General features: G+C 41.0%; 1 protein-coding gene across 1 annotated transcript in view; it reads left to right on the top strand.

The window, feature by feature from the left end:
* The first annotated feature begins 3,602 nt into the window (after positions 1-3,602).
* tet1 (tet methylcytosine dioxygenase 1) overlaps positions 3,603-5,501 on the top strand; it is a 64,800-nt gene continuing 62,901 nt past the window's right edge. Inside the window, exon 1 of the mRNA XM_088351902.1 lies at positions 3,603-3,974. The gene's annotated coding sequence lies outside the window, so the exon portion shown is untranslated. The remainder of the gene's footprint in view (positions 3,975-5,501) is intronic.

Below are 5,501 nucleotides of genomic sequence, written 5' to 3'. Positions count from 1 at the left end.
GCAAACTAGTGACGTAATGTGACGTCATTTTTAAGCGCCTAATGGAAATTGTGTTAACGTTACAAAACTTTCAGAGAATTATTAAAATCATGTTTTCAAATTGTAGATAACAAATGCTCATTTTGAAAAAATATTTTGAAAGCACTGACCATAAGTTCTTGTCATGTCCATTTATACAAAACAAGATATCCAGACATCATAATACATTCAGACTTATACAAAACAAAAAACGACGAACAAAACAGAGACATCTCATTTTATGTATAGCAAAACATATTATCCACACAAAAAGCAAATATATCAACACAATTTTTTTATTCTCCCCCCCAATAATATAATAGAGGTTCCAGGGCAGCACGGTGGGGTGGTTGGAGCGCTCGCATCACGGTTCTGAGGTCACAGACTCGAATCCAGCTACTAGCCTTTTCCAGGCACCCCGGTTTCCTCGCACATTCTAAAACATGCATGTCAGGTTAATTGGCCAGTCCAAATTGTCTCTCTGTGTGAATAAGCAAGTGAGTTTTCTGTCTTTGTGTGCCCTGAAACTGGCTGGCAACCTGACAAGGTGTCCCTTGCCTACTGCCCAAAGACTACTGACATGGGCTCCTGCACCCCTGCGACTCTACCGAGGATAAGCTGTGCAGATAATGAATGGAATGAAAAAAAACAGTCCTAACATAACACAGTAATAAATAATATTTTTAAGGATCTTCCCCTTTTGTTGAGATTAACGTGTCATAATAGTTATCATTATTTTTGACCTTATTTATTTTAATTATTTTCAATGTCCTTCTGCAGCACTAATTGTTCCCTTGAAAATTGTAAGCTTTGTGTTCTAGTTTGACTTTTTCGCAGCAATGTTGTTTGTAAAGTAACAATAAAAACAAAAATTAAAAAGTGTTTCAAACATAAAAATACAAATACAATAAAAACCAGGAGTTTTCTAGTGCATTGCGGACAATTTATCAGTTGAGCTACCAATGCTGCTTGAAACGAAATGCAAAAACCATTTTAACCGGAAAAATGAAAACCACTTTATAGAACATCCTTGCCAAGTTGTAAGAATCAAAAAACATTTTATTCAACTCAAACAAACTTTCGATTAGTAGACACTAAAAACACACTCACACAAATTGAAGTTGAATTTTTAGTCGCTTTGATGAGAACAATTGTAATTTACTGAAATACAAAAAAATCAACCCCTCTCATCTCAAAACATATCCTAAAGATCTTTTTTTCAGCAGTAACTTAATTGAAGTCATGAGAGGTGGAAATATAAAACAACAAATACAGTATATTAAATGTTATTATTTGTCCAGGGTTAAAGTTCTTTCTCATATAACTTCGGAATCTTGTCATGCCCCTTTTCAAAAAAACTGAAATTTTAAATTATAGTTTGAATTTTCTTAGTAAAATTAATATGAAACGTATTACTGTGCTTAATGTCTGCAAAAGCAAATTGGGGTACGTATTCTTTTGCCTTATGTCAGAGGTTGACGGTAAGACCAAAGATTTTGAATTAGCTTCCATGTCATCCCTAACAGTAGTAGTGTTTGTATTAGCAAGATAACAGCAAGTAAATCCATACAGTGATTCTCTATAATTCCTATTATATTAATAATTGTATTCACAAGCAGCAGTAAGCAACATATCTTTGTTGAGAGTCTGCAGATTCAGCGTGAGGCACACAATTCTCTTGCCTCATGGCAGAGAGATATTGTGAGACCAAGGACCTGATTTGGCGCAGACCTCCGCCCCGAATAATAAAATAAATGATAGTATTAGCAAGCAAACAGCAAGTCAAGCCAACCAGTATTTTTTTTCTCATTTCCTTGACGTTTTTCATAACATGGGATTATCTATCAATTGATACTTTTATTTAAAAGGAGCAGTGTATAATCTTTTCCTTGTTTCCTTTTTCTTTTCAATCATGATGCAAAAAACATCACATCATTAAAATGAATAAATCACCTGAAAAGATAAAGGGATGGCAGGCTAAAGCCAAAGGCGTATAAGAGCACCATCCCATTCATAAGTTTATATTACTACATACAGTAAATATTATATTATATACCGGAGCCATATCCCGCTGGTGGGAGGTGGCTAGAGTCAGGAACACGTTCATATTTCTGACTCTTTCTGGGAGATTGATACAAAAGCGGGGATTCCCAGCCCCCTCGCTCAACCCAACTGATGTGTTGGGAATCATTAGGTGACCAAACCGCCCAATTCCAACCCCTAATGCCGAGCGCCAAGCAGGGAGGCAATGAGTACCAATGTTGTAAGTCTTAGGTACGACTCGGCCGAAGTTTGGACCAGTGACCCCCCAGTCTCGGGGCGGGCGGCCTACCCCCAAGGCCACCGAGCTGGTTTTGTTCATAAGTTTAGGTAAGATAATTCGAATAAAAATCTTCGCTATAGTTTGCAAATTGCTTTCTTGGTCTGTCAATATAACAATGAACATGATGTAGGATCATTTATTTGTAATGCCTCACCAGACACAAACGCACATCCGTTTACCAGCAAATCCAAATTTATTTGTAAAGCATATTTCCGGTGGCATGGCAACCGATTGGTGAGCGTGTCAGCCCAACAGTGCAAAGATACAGGGTTCAATTCCAGCCTTACCATGCAGAGTTTGCATGTTCTCCCTCTGGGCACTCTGTTTTCCTCTCGCTTTCTGAAAAACATGCATGGCAGGTTAATTGATTGTTGACAGAATGTCTTTGGTATGAATAAGCGTGTGAACGGTTGTCTGTCTCCGTGTGTTTTGAGAAAGTCTGGCAACCACATCTGGGTGTCCCCTGCCCTGCGAAGATAGCTGGGATGGGCTCCAGCACCCTTGTGACCCGAGTGAAGAGGATAAGGGGATGAAAATGAATGGATGGATTGTTTTTATTAAAATAGAAAGGAATTCATATGAATTTAATATTACTTGGGCGGCATGGCGGATGGGTGGTTAGCGCGCAGCTCCACGGTGCGGAGGTGCAAAGTTCAAGTCCAGCTACTGCAGCTTCCCCATGTGGAGTTAACATGTTTTCCCCATGCCTGCATGGGTTTCGTCCAAGCACTCTGGTTTCCTCCCACAATCCAAGACATATTCATGTCAGGTTAATTGGCTGGTCCAAATTGTCTCTAGGTGTGAATGAGTGTGTGAGTTGTGTGTCTCTGTGTGCCCTGTGATTGGCTGGCACACTCCTGCCCACTGCCCGAAGATGGCTGGGATGGGCTCTAGCACCCCTGCGACCCTACTGAGGATAAGCGGTGCAGATAATGGATGGATGGATAATATTCCTTAAAATACGAATTTCTTGCAAATTTTGCTGACATGTAAAAAATACCTGTCTCCATTTTTTATCTTTATTGCAGTTTTGCAGATTTTTACATCTTAAGCATTGCAGTGAGCACAGTTTTGCATTTTTAAAATTGTCAACAGTGCAAAAAAATATTAATAATAAAAAATGAAACATCTGAGACTCAATTCTTATATTGCTGCAAGATTTTCATTTTTAACTCGCCCACCTCATGAAGAAGAGTGGCGGGAAAGAGAAGTGACACCTGACACGGGTCTCCAATTCCAATCCAGGCCCCACTGACAGCTGTCCTCCGTGTCTGGTTTTTGAACCTCCCCTCCATCCCGCAGTCGACGAGCTGTGCGGAGCCCGACGAAGGTAGTTGTCTGGCAGGAAAGAGCGAACGAGCGAGTCGCGGGCTTCCCTGGCGGAACGTTTTGACGTTCGGACGAGACCGACCGAGGGAAGCGACGTGACCACTGCCCCCCCTCACCTCCTCCGGCCTGCCTGTCATGAGCGCTTCGGCGTGGGAGCCCAGCAGCCGACCCACTCGCCCTCAGCAGGGGCGGGCTAAATTTGACGACCAGGGCAACCGCATACAAGGTCTCATGAGCTCCAGAGAGTATTATTAGCAGCACTTCAGACGGTGCAACTGCCCCTCTTTCTCCCTCTCTCTCGCCGGTATGTCAAATATGTTTTTTCTTTCTGTAACTAAACCTTTCTCGAACGAGAAAACCGTCTGAAAAGTGGTGTTTTTCTCCGGCACCCCCACCCATACCAAACTGAATATGCACCCCAAACGCGGTCAAGTGCAAAAAATGAGGGAGGAAAAGATAAGGAAAATAAATAGAGAATAATGGGGAGCGTTTGTAAGGTTGTAATAAGCAAAGTATTAGATCCCCACTCGGCAACGTATTTGCCCTTTAAACCTGTCACGTCAAGGAGGAAGCGCGAGTGGTTGTGTCTGAGAACACTTATTATGCTGATCTCTTTTTGGCTCGATGTTTTTTTACTCTGTGTTGTCCCGGGACATAACACATGCTCGGATAAATTGTCACCCCAGACAAGATAACGGCGCGTTTTGCATTTTATTCTTAAAAAAAAAAAAAAAAAAGATAAACAAATTGCATACCTTGACATTTGCTTCCATTATTAAAGATTGAAATTTCTGTTTATTAACATATCACGGCACCTATTGACTCAAATCAAGACAGGCCATGAGGAATACAAACAAAGATAATGTGTGAAAAACGAGTTTATTTTATTTACCAATTTAACAATCATATTCTTTCTTAGTTCTTTCCCCACTTGCAGTAAATTTCGTGTTGCTTATTATATGTACCACCCATCCATTTTCTGCTGCTTATCCTCACTACGGTCGGTGGGGTGCCAAGCATCCACACGCAGTGGGCAGGGGACACCCAGAACTGGTTGCCAGTCTGTCGCAGGGAACACAGAGAGATACAACCACTTGCTCATTCACACCTAGGGACAATTTAGACCGGCCAACTAACATGCATGTTTTTGGAATGCGGGAAGAAACCGTAGTGCCCAAAGGAAACCCACACTGGCACGGGGAGAACATGCAAACTCACACAGGGAAGCTGCGCCAGCTGAAGTTGAACTACAAACCTTCGTATCGTGTGGCGGCATGCTAACCAACCAGCCGCTATGGGGCCATATACGTGCCAGTATGTTTGAAAAAATATATATATATATATCAAGTACAATAACCTTTATACGGTGTACCAGTGTCGAGGCATGCATTTCACACCTAGGCCTTTAGTAGTGCCACTTCTGGATGAATAGCTCTCAATAAGTATTTTGTGGCAATAAAACATTTACTGCAACCACAGCTGTGAAACATATAAAAAGCAAAAATAATAACCAAATAAAATTGCAATCATATTTAGGAATATAGCCTCTTTTCTTTTCTTATGAAGATTTCAATCCCTCTGTTGTATATATGCATTTCAGTTCCATCAAGAAGTTCTTTTGTATCACAATCGAAGCTAATGCTAAAAGTCGAGCCTGTCCTTTGGAATTTCTCGCATAATTTTTTATTGCATTTAGGGCTGAAAATGTCTGTTTGACAGCAGCAGTGGACGCGGCGATCTTTTTCTTCACCCTTTTGTTTTAATACTTCCGTTACCGCCTCTTAGCCAATCATAGTTTGTGAAACTGATGATGTTTACTCAGCCCGCTACA

The sequence above is a fragment of the Urocampus carinirostris genome, chromosome 13 (assembly GCF_059441175.1).
Source record: "Urocampus carinirostris isolate Australia breed hairy pipefish chromosome 13, RoL_Ucar_1.0, whole genome shotgun sequence".
Taxonomy (NCBI): domain Eukaryota; kingdom Metazoa; phylum Chordata; class Actinopteri; order Syngnathiformes; family Syngnathidae; genus Urocampus; species Urocampus carinirostris.
The sequence above is the reverse complement of the archived record's forward strand: the minus strand, read 5'-3'. Positions and strand labels throughout refer to the sequence as shown.